The sequence below is a fragment of the Mirounga leonina genome, unplaced genomic scaffold (assembly GCF_011800145.1).
Source record: "Mirounga leonina isolate KUSES-001 unplaced genomic scaffold, KU_Mleo_1.0 Mir_53, whole genome shotgun sequence".
NCBI classification, from domain to species: Eukaryota; Metazoa; Chordata; class Mammalia; order Carnivora; family Phocidae; genus Mirounga; species Mirounga leonina.
In genome coordinates, this window is record NW_023270807.1 from 67,756,823 (window position 1) to 67,776,187 (window position 19,365).

General features: G+C 37.2%; 2 pseudogenes; both read right to left on the reverse strand.

Moving 5' to 3' along the window:
- Window positions 1-5,040: 5,040 nt before the first annotated feature.
- On the reverse strand, window positions 5,041-5,691 carry LOC118001300 (annotated as a pseudogene).
- A 4,227-nt stretch (window positions 5,692-9,918) lies between these two features.
- On the reverse strand, window positions 9,919-11,739 carry LOC118001351 (annotated as a pseudogene).
- Between the last annotated feature and the right edge of the window lie 7,626 nt (window positions 11,740-19,365).

Below are 19,365 nucleotides of genomic sequence, written 5' to 3' on the forward strand. Positions count from 1 at the left end.
GTTGGATTTATCTTTACCATTTTGTTCTTTGTTTTCAATGTCTTATGTCTTTTTTTGTCCCTTCGTTCTTCCTTTGCTACAGTTTTTGTATTGAATCAATATTTTAGTATATTATTTTATTTTCTCCTTTTAAAAAATAACAGCTTTATTAGGATATAATTCATATATAATACACTTCACCCATTTAAAATGTGCAATTCAATAGTTTTTAGTGTATTCACAGAGTTGGACAACCATCAGCACAATAAATTTTATTTATTTATTTATTTATTTATTTATTTATTTATTTATTTATTTATATTTTTTAAAAGATTTTATTTATTTATTTGAGACAGAGAGAATGAGAGAGAGAGAGCACATGAGAGGGGGGAGGGTCAGAGGGAGAAGCAGGCACCCTGCTGAGCAGGGAGCCCGATGCGGGACTCGATCCAGGGACTCCAGGATCATGACCTGAGCCGAAGGCAGTCGCTTAACCAACTGAGCCACCCAGGCGCCCAGCACAATAAATTTTAGAACACTTCCGTCACCACCAAAGAAACCCCATACTTACTAGCAGACACTTCCCATTTCCTCCTAAATCCCTCCTTGACCCAGCTCTAGGCAACCACCGATTTATTTTCCATCTGCAGAGATTTGCCTATTCTGGTAAGAGTGGATATCTTTGTATTGTTTCTGATCTTAGGAGAAATGCATTTAGTCTTTTACCATTAAGCATGATGTTAGCTATGGGTTTTTCATATATGCCTTTAATCAGGTTAAAGAAATTCTCTTCTATTCCTACTTTGTAAGGATTTTTAGCAGAAAAATGTTAAGTTTTGCCAAATAATTTTTCTGCATCAATTGAGATGACCATGTGATTTTGTTTTGATGCTTGTTGTTATGATGTATTGCACTAATTAATTTTAAGATGTCAAATCTTGCATTCCTGGAATGGATTCCGCTTAGTAAGGGTATATAGTCCTTTTTGTAGGTTGCTGGATTCAGGTTACTAGTATTTTATTGAGGGTTTTCTCATCTTATATTCATAAGAGATGTTAGTCTATAGATTTTTTTCTTGTGATATCTTTTTCTGATTTTGGTATTAGGGTAATACTGACCACATAGAACGAGTTGAGAAGTAATCCCTACCTTTCTATTTGGAAGAGTTTGTGAAAAATTGGCATTAATTCTTTAAATGTTCAGTAGAATTCACCAGGGAAGACATCTGGGCCTGGGATTTTCTTTGTTGGGAGTTTTTATTTATTTTTTCAATCTCTTTACTTATTATAGGTCTATTTAGATATTCTTTTTGAGATAGTTTTGGTTGTTTTTGTTCTTCCTGGATTTTGTCAATTTCACCTAATTTATGTACTTTATTGGCATATGGTTGTTCATAGTATTCCCTTATAAATCTTTTTTATTTCTGTAAGGTTAATAGTGATGTCTCCTCTTTCATTTTTATTTATTTTTTTAACTCTACATTTTTTAGTTATTTTCTTAGTGGTTACTCTAAGGATACTATACACATCTCAACTATCACAAGCTAGGTGAGGCTAATATTGATTTAATTCCAGTAAAATATAACAACTTCTCCCTACTTTGTGCTATTATTGTCATATATATTCTGTCTATGTATGCTATGAACCCAACAATACAGTGCTACAATTTTTGCCTGTTACAGTCTATGGCTCTTTCATTTTTAGGGTGTCCCTTCAGTTGAGATTACAAATTCAGGTTAGGAGCATAAGATTTTCCCTGTTCATTACCTAATGAGTTTGCTGCTTTTATTGACAACATTGCCATACCTCAGTTATTGCCCCCTGCTCCAGATCAAGTGTGCCCCAGCTGGCTGCAGGTTTTCCTAGCCAGCCCCACCCTTGCCAACTTACCAGGTCAACTGGTTGTGTGTGTGTGTAGGAAGCACGTAAGGGAAAGAAGGCTGCAGACAGACTCCCACTGTTCTTACAAAAAGCATTGTATTTTTCATATATGTGCTCAATTTTGTTTTGTTGTTTCTTATTGGTCAACTTTTTACAGCCCTAACATGTTTGTTCATCACAATTTTGTCCAGTTTTATATTTGTTTTTTGGAGAGGGGATTCTCCAATATCTTCATGCTGTCACATCTAAAAAGCCAAACTTCCTGTTTTACAAAGAGAATGCTTCTTATGAAAAAGTTTAATACATAGAGAAATAAAGAATAAAAATCAATTCCTCTGTGTTTCAGCTACAACTATTATGAACCCCAACTACTATTAACCTCAATGTGACTATCCTTTCATGCTCTTTTAATGTATACAATTTTATATTAAGAGGAGCACACATTACAGAATGTTTTACAACCTGCTTTCTTTCTTTCAACAAGGTAGTGGGTATTTCAATGTCAGTGTGAATAGATTTACATCAGCCATTTTAATGCCTGCACAGGAGTCCATTTTATGACATGGTTGTTCTAAAATTTATTACCCTGTCCCTTATTGAGGAATTTTAAAATGGTTTCTTCTTTTTTTCTTCATTCTACAAACAACAATGTGATAAATGTATATCTTAGCACATTTGTTTAGGTATCTTCCTTAGCATAAATTTCTATGGGAAATATTACAGTTTTCAGGATGTGGTCATTCTGATTTGGGGAATATTTTGTCATATCATCCTCCAATTTACAGGCCCTCCAACGCATATGGGTAGTTATTTCTTCATATTTTCATAAGATCTGAGCACTTTTCGCTACTTTCAGGCTTTCCAGACAAATAACTGGCATTGATAATCCCTAATTTTGCTTGAACTTACTTGATTGCTAGCACTTTCAAACATATTTTTTTGTTTCTATTGGATATTTGTGTCTCTTTTTCTGTGTGAATTTCCCATTTCTATTCTTAGCCCATTTTTTCCCATTGTTTTTTGTTTGTTTGTTTGTTAGGTTCTTTGTCATTTTATGCTATCTCCATTACAAATCCATTTCCTATTTCATGACTACTACTTTATAACATGTATTTCCTTTTACTGGCCTTTTACTTAAAAATATTTTATGGGGCGCCTGGGTGGCTCAGTCGGTTGGGCGTCTGCCTTCGGCTCAGGTCGTGATCCCAGGGTCCTGGGATTGAGTCCTGCATCAGGCTCCCTGCTCGGCAGGGAGCCTGCTTCTCCCTCTGCCTCTGCCCCTCCCCTTGCTTGTGTGCTCTCTCTTTGTATCAAATTAAAAAAAAAATAACATCTTAAAAAAATTTTTTTTTGGGGGGGCACCTGGGTAGCTCAGTTGGTTGAACATCTGACTCTTGGTTTCAGCTCAGATTGTGATCTCATGGGTGGTGAGATCCAGCCCCCATGCTGGACTCTGTGCTTAGTGGGGAGTATCCTTGAGATTCTTTCTTTCCCTCTCCATCTGCCCTTCTCTCCCCCCCCCACCGCTCTCTCTCTCTCAAATAAATAAATAAGTCTTTAAAAATATTTTTATGGCAGGGCACAGGTTATGGAGTCAGAATGCTAATATTCCTATTCTAGCTTGTCTACTTAGAAGCAATATGACTATAGATAATGAGTAACTCTATGCTTTAGTTTCCTTAGATGTAAAATGTGAGTAATGCTAGCAACTACCTCATAGAAACTGTGTGAATGTCAAATGTTATAATAATTGTAAAACACTTAGAATATTACTTATAAGTCTTAAGGAGGCTTAGCTCATTGTTATGTAATAAAAACTTATAATGTTTTTGACATTCTGGTTTTCACAGCCAGCCTTATCCTAAGATTTTGTGATCTAAATGTGCTTGGTCACTCTAATATATTACTTACACCTTATGTCAGTACTTCGAGGATTAGTATTTATATAGTTACATGTTCAATCTATTTGAATTCATTTTGGTGAATGACTTTTTGGTGAATAACTTTTTTTTCCAAATGGCTCATTTTGTGTGTGATCCATTTAATTAAGCAATTACCAGATGACTTAATAATTTGTTGCACAGTACACTTTATCTTAGTAATTTGAAATGACTGCCCTTTATATTAGATTGAATTCCCACATATAGTTGAGCCTAACTCTTGCCTCTCTCTTTTGTCCTAATTATGTCTGTCTACTTCTGAATTCAGATCATATTCCTAATATTTAATTATTGAAACAATTTTAATACATTTATGTCCATGTGATCTTGTTTTCTCATTTGTAAAATTGTGAAAATAATTGTACCTATCTCAGAGTTGTTTGAAAATTAATATATGTTATGTGTAATAGTTGTTAAATACTCGTAAATTTTTTAGTACATATTAGCAGTTGTTATAATCATTATTCTGGAAGAATAGTTTTATGTCTAGACTGATGGGTTATTACAATAAGAGTCTCCAGTGAGTCATACCTCCCGGTATTCATGCCCCTTTGCAATGTGAATTTCTCAGCCCTCATCAAGAGGTGGAATCTATCTTCCCACCTCTTGGATCTGGGTGGGCCTGTGTCTTGATTTTACCAGTAGAATGGTAGAAGTGTCTTTGTGTGATTTGAATGCCTGGGCCCAAGAGGCTTTAAGATACCTGCTTTTACCCTATAGGAATTTTTGGATATCTTGCTGAATAGGAAAATTACAGTGGCTGTCCTAGATAACCACTAGACACATGAGTAAAGCCATTTTGGACCACCCATTCCCAGAAGAGATCTCAGTGCCAGCAGCTGCATGAGTGACTCTAGGAGAAATGAGCAGAAAAAAGATCCAATGGAGGGCAGCCCAAATTACAGAACATGAACAAGTAAATGTTGTCTTAAGCCTCAGTTTTAATTCCTTTGAAATGCCACAGTAGAAAACGGATACACAGACTTTAATTTCCTATTTTATTTTAAAATATTATTTTTTTTTACACAAAGTAGTTTTAATTAGATTTGAAGATATTAATTGCATTCTGTGTGCAGTGAAAAAAATGAAACATACATGTATTTAGCACAAACTTGTGAAATACACTGAGCATAACTGGGTAGGAAGCAGTCTCTGCCCCTCTCCCTCCTCTGAGAACTGTCAGGAGATCCCACTGGGATGAAGTATTTCCTGCAACAGTGGGGCACCAAGCGTAACATTCACTAATTCTCTCCTTTCAGTATTGGTGGCAACTCGCCATTGTCTTTCAGTTCCTTAGCAATATCCAGACCTCCAACAAGCTCCCCTGTTAGAGACAGCTGAGAGTACGTGGGCCAATTGGAGTAAGCTTTTAACCCCTGCTGAACTCCTTCAGCCTCCAATACATCAAGTGTCTCATATTCAACACCAGTACTATATCCTATTTCCAGAATTTGTCTGCTGAATCCACATTTTGCTTCCTGTTAGTTTCCCTCCATAGGAGCATGACAGAAGGTTTATTTGTCAGTATTTTGATCCCTCTAATTTGGGAGCTTTGGGGCAAATTGTATCTAGTTTGTCCGATACTTCCAGCTCCTTAATTCAATCAAGTCCTCCTATGAGCTCTCCAGAAACATAGAGCTGGGGAGAGGTGGGCCGATTGGAATAGGTTTTGAGGCTCTGAAACTTCGTCACCTGAGAAGATATCAAAACTGCTTAACTGAGTATTACGTTTGTTAAAAATTTCCACCATCTGCTTGCTGAAACCGCAGTGGGGTTCTTGAGGAGTTCCTTTCATCAACAACATGCAAGGGGCGGCAGGAGTTCATTTCTTCAGGCGAAGGTTGGGATCTTCTTTAGGATGCTTGTTACCACTGGGTGGGAAGGAGCTGCTAGATCCGAGTCGCTGAACTTTTTTGGTCAACTTGGGCATGTGCACCATCTAATAGGTCATTTTTCTGAGAAATCTTGAAAAACAGGAGGATGGGGACTAGAACTAAATTCATATTTTTCAGATACTTAAGTGTGGTGTCTAAATGTGGTGTCTGTCTTGATAAGATGGGGACCCCAAATGTGCGGTGATGATAGAGTGGGGGCTGGTGGTCTGAGCGTGAAAGGATTCACCCGAGGCGGAAAAAACGGAGAGAGAAATTTGTTGACTATACTGCAAGGGAGCCGCGGGCAGGACCGCAGAGGAGAGGCCGTGTGCCAGGAGGCTGTGGGTGGGGGCTGTAGTTAAAGTGGGAAGGTGAGGAGGTATGGGACATAGGAATTCTCCCTTTTTTGGTGACTGTGCCTGGCTGGAAGTAGCCCATTGGTCAGCTAGGGCCTATGGATATCTTGAGGCGGGTCCCCTGATGGGCCTGAGTTCAGCCAGGGGGTCGCTGTGGGCCCTTTCTCTCTTCCATCACTCAGGCCTGTTTCCCGAAAGCAGCCTCTACATTAAGGACCAGTTTCAGCTTCCAACTTCACAAAAGGAACTTGAGGGCGTTCTTCGGCTAACTCTGCTATGGTGTCATTCATCTGATCGCACCGCGGAGCCCGTGGTGCCCAAACATGGACCTCGAGGAGGGACTTGGCTCCGAGGAGCAGCAGTTCCTCAAAGGGCAGGACTCCGCCAACCTCCTTCTGGGCCGCTCCCGCCTCGGCCGCACCCACGACCCTGCCGGGGCTAGACAGGGGCCCTCGAGTCTAAAGTTAAATGATTCCTTCCATATCTCAATAACTAGAATTTTGCATTCTTTAAGGATATTCTACTCTTTATTCTCTATTTGGGTTTGAATCTATACTTTAATCATCATTCTGGTGACACATATGTCTACGAAAATATAGAAAAGGATGAAAACTCACAATAATATCTAAAATAAAAATTGACAGATTATTAAGTTATCAGTGAACATTTTTTCCTCTACTAATTAAATAGAGGACAGTGCTGTATTTAGAACAAACAATGGCTCACCTGTGCTTCATCCCAGACATTCTGGTCCTCTGAAAATAAAAGATGGTTTTATCCTTCTCCAAGGCCTACTGTCAGCCCTTAGACCCATTCAGCTCTACCATCTAGAAACCTGGTATCAGTACCAAATAAGTCACGTTATTCTGCACAAAAGTTTGTCAGTGTTTATTCATAATATAAATATAGGTTGATTACACAAGACAAAAGCAAACCTCTGTCACTTTAAGACATATACCAGAATAAAATAGGATAACCAGCACTTCCAAATCAATAGCTATCATTTTCATGTAGCCAAATCTATTTAACTATGTTTCTCCTTTATGCACCAAAGATGTTCTGAAGTCTAAGGTGTTGTTGTCTATTCACATACAGTATTTTTCTGATACGATGCCCTTTACTTAGTGTGTGACATATTTTATTTCAGAATTTAGGAAAAAGAATAACTAACATCCTTTAGGAAATCAGGAAGAAAATTAAGACCAACACAGAAATGAGTCGATGGAAATTTTCCTTAAAGTAGTTCCTAAAATAAAGACAATCAGAAAGACTGATCTTTGGCATGTATAAAAAGAAAACTAGAAAACAAGCAAACTTATCTAAAGAAGACATCCAGATGGCCAACAGACACATGTAAAGAAGCTCAAAATCACTAATCATCAAGGAAATGCAAATCAAAACCACAATGAGATATTACCTCAAACCTGTCAGAATGGCTAACATCAAAGACACAAGAAACAACAAGTGTTGGCGAGGATGTAGAGAAAAAGGGACTCTTGTGTGCTGTTTGTGGGAATGCAAACTGGTGCAGCCACTGTGGAAGACAGTATGGAGGTTCCTCAACAAGTTAAAAATAGAATCACCATATGATCCAATAATTCCACTACTGGATATTTACCAAAAGAATATGAAACATTAATTCAAAAAGATATATGCACCTCTATGTTTACTGCAGCATTATTTACAACAGCCAAATTATGGAAGCAGCCCAAGTGTCCATGGATAGATAGATGGATAAAGAAGAGGTGGTATGTATATACAATGGAATATTACTCAGCCATAAAACAGGATGAAATCTTGTCACTTGCAATGACATGGATGGAGCTAGAGAGCATTATGCCAAGTGAAATAAGTCAGTCAGAGAGAGACAAAGATCTTAAGATTTCACTCATATGTGGAATTTAAGAAACAAAACAAGCAAACAAAGGAAAAAAGGGACAAAAAACTAAACTCTTAACTATAGAGAACAAACTGATGATTACCAGGGGGAGGTGGCTGGGGAGATGGGTGAACTAGGTGATGGGGATTAAGAGCACACTTACCATGATGAGCACTGAGTAATGTATAGAATTGCTGAATCACTATATTGTGCACCTGAAACTAATATAACACTATATGTTACCATATTGGAATCAAAATTTATAAAAAGTAAGTTTAATTACAATGAAAAAAAACCAAGCAAAATTAGTAATGATAAAGTTGTTTGTCAATAGCTACAGCAAAGATAGTCCAATAATTCAACCACGGGGCATGACATTTTAAGCTTTTGTTTTCGATAAAAAGGACAGTAAATTAGCTGGATTTTAATCCTCCAAGTCAAAAATATCATATTTCTTTCATTTTCAGTAGTAGAATTATCTTGTATAGAGAACTATTATTTAAAATAATAGTGAACTCAGTTCTGTTCTTTATGATAATTTTCACATTTCTTTTTATTTTTCTAGAAGTCAATCGTGGTAAAGTTCTTTTTGTGATTTATGTGAGGAAGTACTGTCCCATATTCTTCTAAGTTGAAATGAAATGGTGAGGTTTTCCCCTTCATATCAATAAGAGAAATCTTTAGGGGCCCACAATGTAGTTTGATAATTTAATTTCATTTTCTGCCAGATATGCCTTTCCTGGCAGTGAACGAATGGCACACCATTCTCCTTCCTCTGCTATTTGTTTAACAACATGGTAAGAGAGATGACCAGTAAGATAGAAGCCAAGGTAATTGCTGCAGTCTATCCAACTTAGGGTCTTGTTTCCCTGCCCTTCCAACAGCGCTCGTGATTCATACATTCTAACATATAAGTGTGCATCATATACAGGGCGCGGCACTTGTTTCTCAAGCCTGTGTGTGTGTGTGCGTTTCTGTCTGTGTAGGAAATCATTTTAGTACATGAGTGTGTATCTAGGGCAGCATGGAAAAACTCAGGGGAATTTTTATAACTTGAATTTGTGTATCATTTTAGTTTGCAAAGTATAATAACAGCAGTCATCTCATTTTACATTTTCCTACCTCACGTGTGTTTGAGGCAGAAAAGCAGGAAGTAGTTGCCTCTCTCTATGGAGAAATGACTGTGAACAACGGAGGCTAAGTAACATGTCCAAGGTTACAGAGTGAAGGAGGAGCGGAGGTGGGACACCTGAATCCCTGACAAGTGCCCTTTACCCAATGCCATGCTGGCCCTACCAATAGAAAATATATTTTCATGATGCTGAAAGGATGCTCCTCTCTTTACTTTTTTTTTTTTGAGGTATATTTCTTCAAGAAACATGTTCAGCATAACCTGGCTAGCATTATAAAGGAATATATAAGGATTAAATTTGATTAGTATATAGCATATATACTAATATTATTATAGCCCATATACTAACATATATTATTATTCTGAGTACTGATACACGTTAAAAATAAGGTTCTAAAATGCCATTGGCTTATGCAGTTTTGAGAAAGAATTCGGTAATAGCATACTGCACCCTTCCCTGTAACACACACACACACACACACACAGTGCATCAGTAATTAATAATAAATAATAAATAAATAAGTAATCAACCCACCAGATACTTATCTAATTTGGTCTAAAGCAAAAATAGCAGAATTTGTCTTGCCCCTACTCATGATTCATTTTTTTTTTCACAGAAAAGCATTTGGATTTAATTTAAGAATTTAGATACTTTTTTGAAAATGTTGGTAAACACAGTCTGTACTTGGAGCTGGATGACAGACAGACATGCTTTTAACATAAGATGTTCATCCTACAATGTGATTTTTTTCCAGAGAACGTTCAATATCAGGCCTCTTTGCTGCAGGTGGTTTCTGCGGGAGGCCCTAGAGATTGGTTTCTTTACAAACAGGTTGCTACTACTTCCTGTGAAGTTCATAAAGCACTTTTCCCTTTGCTCAGTCATCCAGAATGAAGTCAAAGGGCTCAAGGTTTCTCCAGAAGCTGTGAGCCAGGGTGGTCTCTTCCTTGCTCATCTGGCACTGCCTCTAGTCAGACTGGTCAGGAATATGAAGAATGGCTTCACGGGCCAGGACCTCGCTTTTTAACTGCAAGGGAAATTTTTTTTTTTTTTAATTTTGTAGGAAAGCTTCTTTCCTCTGTCAATTTCAACATAAAAATACATTCCTCTTGGCTGTGCAATGGGCTTGATGTCAGAGAGCTCTGGATTTCCAACAGCTAGCTCCATCTGTTCTCCCTGTGCCTGGGTAACGTAGGCATCTTTAATGTCATTAGCAGAGCAGTGGCTGAGTGGCACAAAAATGGTAGCTCTTATAATGTCTCTAAAATAGAACACTCCACTTCCTTGACTCTTGCAGAGCTATCTCAGTGTAGTCTTATATTTCTTCACCTCTTCCACCATCTTGCTGAAAGCTCGATCACTGACTGGTCATGTCCGATGGGCAGGATGTGGACATGGTCATCAGATAAGCCTCCTTTGACCAGGAAGAGGTAGCGATGTGTGTCAACGTTGACCACCAAATGCTTGTCCACTTTTGGACTGGCAAGGCAAACCTGGCAAGGTTCTGGAGGCTAAGGAAGTTTGGAAGCTGCCTTGGGTCAAGAGATGATTCCTCCTATAGAGGAATGCCTTCCTTCTCTGCTTCAGTCTACCTATCCCCTTAGCCATCTTATAGAATAACAGAGTAGTTACAGATTATTAAAGAGATAAAAATGTACATATAGCCTTTAGAAGATCATTGGTCACATAAGCAGGGATGATTTCATCTTCTGTGTGTGGGTTGGATATAAAACACCTATTTAATTTTAACCATCATTATTGTGAGCCAGCTTTGTGGAAGTGGGAGAGAGCCATCTGCTCAGAAAGGTGATTATGAATAACACATAATGAAGCCTCATCAGACCAGCACTGACTGGGGCAGAATTACATGGTGACCAAGACAGAGTGTAGAGATCAGCAAACAGGGCTTTGAATAGGAATTCTCCCACTTACTACCACTGTGACCTCAGACAATTAGTCCTCCCTTCATCTGCAAAATGACAACAATAGTATCCACTTCATAGAGCTTTTGTGAGGATTAAATAAGAAAGTGCATGGATAGCCCTATGCATGGCACATCATCTACATCAATAAGTGTTATAAGAAATTTGCCAAGAATTTCATAAAGTAAGATTTCCTACTGGTTCAAGAGCTCATAGATATTTTTAAAACATTTATGAGACTTTTGTTCTTTGCCATAAAACTTGATATAAACACTAATCATGTAAATAATTTGGTCTGTTATAATGTTACTGATAGTCACTATAAAACTTTCCAACCCTGCATTTCTTACTTTTTTCTTAGTCCTTACTTGTAAAATTTCTGCCAAATTTCCCCAAATCATAACTACTTCACTCTTGAGAAAAGATTAATTTGTTTCTCTTCTGTTCAGTGTCTCAGGGTCCTGATTCTCACAAACGTGATTTTCCACACCCCGTTTGCCAATTGTTTTCTAGATAGATAGCGCTAATGGGAGACAAAATTAAAAAAAAAATGGAGCACAACGGGAGAGAAGCCAGGTTACTTCCTTGTCTTCTTTCCTGGCTTTGAGCTGCATTTTTGGTATAGATTGAGTCTCCATAATTCCATCTCTTTCTAGCAGACCTTCTCTCTGTGGCCACAATTTCTGTTGAGCTAATCCTTGCCGTGATCCCAGTTCCCAAATGGGCCTTGCTTCCATGAGTGGTTGTTCCTCTGTGATTCCAGCTTCTGTCTGCATGTTCTGTAGTCTCAAGCTTTTGCAGCTTCATTGTCTCCTTTGTCTCTCCAACTCTAGACTAAATTTTGACTGACACTAATCTCTGGGTGTTGATGTGAAACACTGGGTGTCCTCTTCATTCTCTGATTGTCTTGTAGATCTTCCTCTTCCTTTGCAACGCTAGTGGTCCATATTAATGTCCTCTATTAAACTACTTGGTCTGGGTTCTCCTCCTGTTTAGACCTGACAGATTCAATCATGGTAATTCTACAACTATTCCTAAGCAACTGACCTAGTGTAGACATTTAATTTTTAGATTTTTTGTGTGTGTGTGTGTAGAATTTGATTGAATTCCGGAGTACATTTTACAAAGGTAAGTACAGAACTATGAGTCATTTCTTTTTTTTTTCGGGAAAATTAAAAAAAATGCCTGCTCCAGACTTTGACAACTAATTTTATTAGGAAATAGCTAAATAGTAGAAATTCTGTGCCCAAGATCTATAGGTAAAAAAATACAATGAATTCCAAAACATGGGCACAACCCCAGAAAAAGAAGAAAAGACTATTTTCATCATTTCTTCCCATTAGTATTATAGCTCTTGATATTTTGGAATTTGAAGGAGAAATAATTTAATTAGTTTCAAGTTTATCCTAAATAAAAAATCTTGCAATTCTAAACTAAACCTCAAAATTTATGTATTAAGAGTTTTTTTCCCGGGGCGCCTGGGTGGCTCAGTCGGTTAAGCAGCTGCCTTCGACTCAGGTCATGATCCTGGGGTCTTGGGATCGAGCCCCACATCTGGCTCCCTGCTCAGCAGAGAGCCTGCTTCTCCCTCTCCCTCTGCCTGCCACTCTGCCTACTTGTGCTCTCTCTCTATCTCTCTGTCAAATAAATAAATAAAATCTTTAAAAAAAAATTTTTTTCCCTATGCCCTTAATGCATATAGTTCCCACAAATTAAATAAACAAAGGACAAAATACTAATCAAATACTAGGAAATAATTATAACCAATATCAGAAAATAACTTTTCTACTTAATTACAGAGAATATCATAAAGTCAGCCTGATATTTCCAACTCGTTGCTTAAGTCAATACAAAAGAATTGAACTTACAACTTCCTTCAACTTTGTAGATCATTTGAATTCAAGGGAAAAATTTCTGCCCCGAATAAAAAAGGTGGATTGAATTATGAAGTTTAAGAAAATCATATTAACCTAACATCTCAAGTAAAACACAGCCAGATTCTCTTAGGCAACCCGAGGGCTATATATATGTAAGCTCTCATCTTTGGGCAGATGGGTTGCATTCAAAAGGAAAGAGAACATAGAACAGTCAGTGTGTCCTGAGACATATGCTTTTTAAAAATTGTCTAAGTTGGTTCTTTTCTGTTTCCCAAGATCATGGGGAAAATACCAATAAGTCAGGGTTATGGAACTTATCTAAAGTTGTGGAATATCTGCTCTGATGGGTTTATGTGACCACAGTGTTAATATAAATAAATACATTTATTAAATTGACCATTTTAGACAAGTGTACACTGAGGTAGGTAAGAATTACCTGAGTTGGTGCAGCTGGTGCTGAGCAAATGTTATTGACGTTGAAAAACATCACCGTTTGCCAAAAATAATAAAACTCTAATTTAAAAAAATGGTTATTCATAAAGGAAACCAACATTAATGAGAGTATTCCTTAAAACTGTCTCTCAAAGTAATAACCCATAAAAATAAGTCAATTAGGAAAAATGTAGTGTTTTAATGGTACATAAAGAGTTTGTAAAAGAAGAAACTAGGTCCAGGACTTAGACAGCTGTGGATTCCATCATTATAAAAATGTAATATAGTAATGGAAAAATATGTTTAAAGGTTGATGCAGTTGTAAAAGAAGCTAGGAAACATCATATGACAAGGGTAAATTAATAAAATATTTATTTATTTTTAAATTAATAGGCTATTTTTTAGCAGTTTTAGTTTACAGAAAATTAAGCAGAAAATATGGAGAATTCCCATATACCCATTCTCTCCCCTGTGTGTAGTTTTCCTTATTATTAAATCTTGCATTATTGTGAACATTTGTTACAATTGATGAGCCTATATTGATACATTATTATTAACTGAAGTTCATAGTTTATATTAGAGTTCACTCTTTGTGTTTGTTATGTATTCTGTGGGTTTTGACAAATGTTTAAATATATTATATGTGTCCACACTACAGTATCATACAGAATTTCACTGCTCTAAAAACCCCCTGTGCTCTATCTATTCATCCCTCTCTCTGCCTCTCCCAACCTCTGGCAACCACTGATTTTTTACCTTCTTTATAGTTTCGTGTTTTCCAGAATGTCCCATAGTGGGAATTATATGATATGTGGCCTTCTCAGATTGAATTCTTTCACTTACCAATATACGTTTAACTTTTCTCCATGTCTTCTCATGGCTTGATTGCTCCTTTATTTTTATTGCTGAGAAATATGCCATTGTATGGATATACCACAGTTTATCCATTCCCCTATTGAATGACATCTTACTTGCTTCCAGGTTTTAGCAATTACGAATAAAACTGTTATAAACTGTTACAAACATGCAGATATTTGTGTGGACATAAGTTATAACTCATTTGGGTGTTTCTGGGATTTTTAATATTTACGGAAGGTTTATGAAAACTTTATGCTATAAATTAAAACATTTCAACTAAGTTGACAAATTTCAAGAAAAAAATATATAAGCAAATTTACTTAAAGAAGAATTGGAAGGTCTGAATTGTCCTATAATTACTAGAAAACTGAATCAGTAGTAAAAAATATTTCCACTAAGAAAATTCCAAGCGCAGAGTCTCTATCAACAAGTTCAAACCAGTGTTAAAGTAACAAATTTTTGCAAACTTAACCATACTTTTTCAGGGCACTAAAAACTTATTTATGAGGCTAGTGCAATTATTTTTTAAAGATTTTATTTACTTATTTGACAGAGAGAGACACAGCGAGAGAGGAAACACAAGCAGGGGGGAGTGGGAGAGGGAGAAGCAGGCTTCCTGCAGAGCAGGGAGCCGGATGTAGGGCTCAATCCCAGGACCCTGGGATCATCACCTGACCCGAAGGTGGCTAATGACTGAGCCACCCAGGAGCCCCGAGGCTAGTGTAATTTTAATGCCAAAATGCAACAAAGATAGTAAAGAAAGAAAAATATGAGCAAAATTTATTTATGAAACATAGAAGCAAAAATCATAAGTTAATATACTAGCAAAAAGAATTTAGAACATATATAAAGTATAAATGATATAATGCATGTGACAAAGTTGATTTTACTTCAGGAAGATAAAGTATTAATATGGGAAAGTTAATATAATTTATCATATTATAAAATTAAAGATCATAAAATACCTCAACAATTGCAAAAACGGTACTTATTAAAATATAATGTCCATTGATGTTGATGTTCTTGACAAATTAGAAGCAGAGGGGAACTTCCTTCATGTGACTGAAAATCAACAGTAAACTTTATACACAGTGAGAACACAATGAGAAGGCTCTACTTCTGAATTCAGGAAGAAGACCTAGATTCCAAGCAATACCTCCTTTTTTTTTTTTTTAAAGATTTTATTTATTTGACAGAGAGAGACACAGCGAGCGAGGGAACACAAGCAGGGGGGAGTGGGAGAGGGAGAAGCAGGCCTCCTGCCGAGCAGGGAGCCTGGTGCTGGTCTCCATGTGGGGCTTAATGTGGGGCTCAATCCCAGGACCCTGAGATCATGACCTGAACCGAAGGCTGATGCTTAACGACTGAGCCACCCAGGCGCCCCACAATTACCTCTTTCATTTACTATTTTACCAGTTTTTCTAACTAGTGCATGATGACAAGAAAAAGAAGTAAGTGTGTAAGGATTGGAAAGAATAAAGAATTAAAAACTAATTTGCAAATCATATAAATTTGTAGAAGAGTAAGAAAAGGTTGCTAAATAAAAATCTGCATAGTAAAATAAATTATGTTCCTAAATAACAGTAATAAATAGTAAGAATACAAACAAAAAAGTTTGAAGATAACATTTATAATAACACCAAGCCTACAAGTTACATAAAAACATATTTGACAGAATATGTTCAAGAACTCTGTGAGAAATATTTTAAAATTTATTGAAAGAACTTAAACAATACCTAAATGAATTAAAAGATAAATTATATTAATTGATTTTGCCCTCGAATGATTCTAGTCAAAATCACAGCATTTTCTTTCCATAGAAATTAATAAGCTGATTCTAAAATTTATATGTAAATTTAAGAGGGTGCTAATAACTAGACAGTCTTGAAACAGAAGAATCAGAGCAAAGACTTGCTTTATTAGATATTAAGACTTTTTATGAATCTGTAATAATTAAGGTAATGTGGTCTGGGTGCAGAGATAGACTAATGAAATAAAATGGAGAGCCCAAAAGCAGATGTATAGGTATTCAGACATATATGTGACTGAGATGGCATGGAAGATTAGTGGAGGATGAACAATCTCTTCCATAAATACTGTTCAGTTCAAATGTATCCATATGAACAACAAATCAAAATATTACTTTATTCACACATAAAGTCAAGTTTGGGTCGATTAAAGACCTAAATGCAAAAGACACAATTATCAATGCAGGAAAATATCTTCATGATGTCAGGGTAGCAAATGATCTATATCCATTGACTTCAGTTGGAGTATAAAATATGAACACATAAAATAGTGGCCCACCAATAATATTCATAGAATTGAATATGTCATTCTTTTATATTTTAATATGTAGCTATTATGCTGTATACTTTAACATTCTTTTATTAAGAAAATATAAACACTTCAAAAGTAAAACAACATAGCAGCAATATCTACTCGGCATTGCTCAGTGAGAAATACTAAATTTGCATAATGGCTTTTTTATATGAATTGTAGTAAACCTTTAGTATAGGAATACCTAATAGACTTTAAATATTCCTTTCCATTTACTTAATATAACTGTTTCTATTTTGTTATTCAAATAATATTACAAGTTGGCAATTTATTTCTAAATATAAAAATAAAAATATGTGAGAAGAAAGGGAGATAATCAAATTGCCAGTATGTGTATGTGCGCCTTTGAGAATTATTTTTCTTTTTTGCTTCGTTAAATGTGATTTGGTTTAAAGACTTCCTTGACTTCCAAAAAGCTACGAAAGCTCGTTATTTCTTCCAATGTAATGCTTTCTCTTCATAAAATGTTGGATTCTATAGCAAACATTTTAGAGAGAATTATTTGTATAATCTGTTCAGTTTAATAATGTAAAAGTTGCATTCCTAAGAAATTGTGTGTTATGGAAAACAATCATTTAGCAGGGAAGGGCGGATAAGGACTAATGACTTTTTTTTTTTTTTAAAGATTTTATTTATTTATTTGACAGAGAGAGACACAGCGAGAGAGGGAACACAAGCAGGGGGAGTGGGAGAGGGAGAAGCAGGCTCCCCGCAGAGCAGGGAGCCCGACGCGGGACTCGATCCCAGGACCCTGGGACCATGACCCGAGCCGAAGGCAGTCGCTCAACCAACTGAGCCACCCAGGCGCCCAGGACTAATGACTTTTGATCCTACAATAATGAAGTGATTTTTTACTCTAGGAATTTCAACAATAATAGTGTTTCTCGAGCTGTTATGGACTGAATGTTTCTGTTCTCCCCAAATCCACACACTGAAGCCGTATCCCCCAAAGCGACTGTATCTGGAGACATGGCCTGTGAAGAGGTGATAAAAGTTAAATGAGGTCGTGAGGGTGGGACCCTCATCCTGTAGGGCTCATGCTCTCCTAAGAAGAGGAGACACCATCATGGGAGGACACAAAGGAAAGGCGATCTGCTGCAAGCTAGGAAAAGTTCTCACCAGGAACCAATCAGCTGGTACCTTGACTTTGGACTTCTCAGCCACCAGAACTGTGAGAAAATAAATTTCTGTTGTTTAAGCCACCCAGTCTATGGCAGTTTGTTATGACAGCCAAAATTACTAATACAAGACCTAAAAATGAGTAGCTATAAACCTAACCCTCCCTGCGACACCTGGCATTTATTTGTTCCATAATATTAGCCTTTCCTTTCTGTCACCATTCATAAAATAATTAGCAGAGTTTCTTACAAACAATATTTATCTCATCCTTATTTTTTCAATCAGATTTTGTCATTTAATGAATCATCCAAAAGCTAATGAATTAAAACATCCATTTATTTTGCTCACCATCTTGCGGGTCAGCATGCAGATCTCAGCTGGAGAGTTCTGTTCTTCTACTTCTTCCGGTCTAAGCTGGGATTCCTCTTGTGTTGGCAGCCACCCGAATGTCTGCCAGGCAGATCTCTCTCTGGAGGGTAGCTAGTCATCAGCTGGGACAACAAAAGTGATTGGACTGCGTGTCTCTCACCCACTGGCAGGCTAGCCTGGACTGACTGACGGCAACTCCAGGGTGGCAAGAAGCCAGATCCGTCCCAAGCTCAGAACTTGAACTCTGTTCCTTCCACCCCAGTCTGTTGGCCAAATCAAGTCAAAAGACTAGACCAGATAGAAGGGACAGAGAAGAAGAGCAGAGCATTGTGGCCGTTTTTGCCATCTACCACAATTAAACAATGCCTATAGATATTCAAATAGCATACCTGTATTTCTGAGGCAGTGACGGTGCTCCATCCCCCCCCACCACGGCAGAGATAACCAACACTCATCTACGGCAATGAGAATTGTCTTTTTAACTAGGTGATGGCATGACAGTCTATTCAAGTTATCAAAATCTTCTAGAAACATAAAATCTTAACTCCAGGGAGATGGTGGTCCTTTTCATTCCTTTGCGACTTAACCCTATCCACACCCAAAGCTCAGAGGAAATAAACTTGTTTTTTGAAAGCTATATGCCATTATTTTCCTTGTTACATGAAGTGATCTCTTAAATAGGTTGACCTAGCCTAGTGAGAACCTGCAGAAACCTTCCATAGTCAGCACAACAGAAGCGTAAGTTTTGAGGCTGAGGCAATAAAGCAATGTAATTTTTCCTCCCAATGGCTCTGCAATGTGTATGTGGCTGTTTTTTCCCTGCCCTTGCATGAGACCTCAAAGAAGTTCTTGGACACTAAAAGCCCTGTAGGCTCTCTGACCCCTAAAACAGTTTTAGACCAATAATTAGTATGTTCAGTCCCAAGTAGTAATAGAAACTCCAAATTTCATTCTAGGTTAAATCGTCTATCCTTGTATTAATTAGGACAGATCAAGTTGTGCCCTGGTAACAGACCTAACACATGTTCTGGGTTTTTGTTTGTTTTTTTATTTGTTTGTTTACCCTAAGTCCTCCCAGGACCGAAGCAGTAACTCCTCCTTGCAGTAACTCAGTAATCAAAGCCATGTCTCTCTTGGGGTGCCGCCATGTTGACAAAGGACCTGCTTGCTGCTGGGAAAGAGGAAACAACAGAGTCACACAGAGGCTTCTCATCGCAACAGTTTGAAAGTAACACATGACATACTTACCTGGCAGGGGAGATACCATGATCACGAAAGTAACACATGACATTTCCAGTCCATTTTTCTTCAGTTATACATAGTCACAGACCCCATGTAACCGAAAGAGGCTGCAAAATGCGTCTTTCCTAAATCAGAAAAAGGGACTAGAAGGATGTTGGTGAGTTC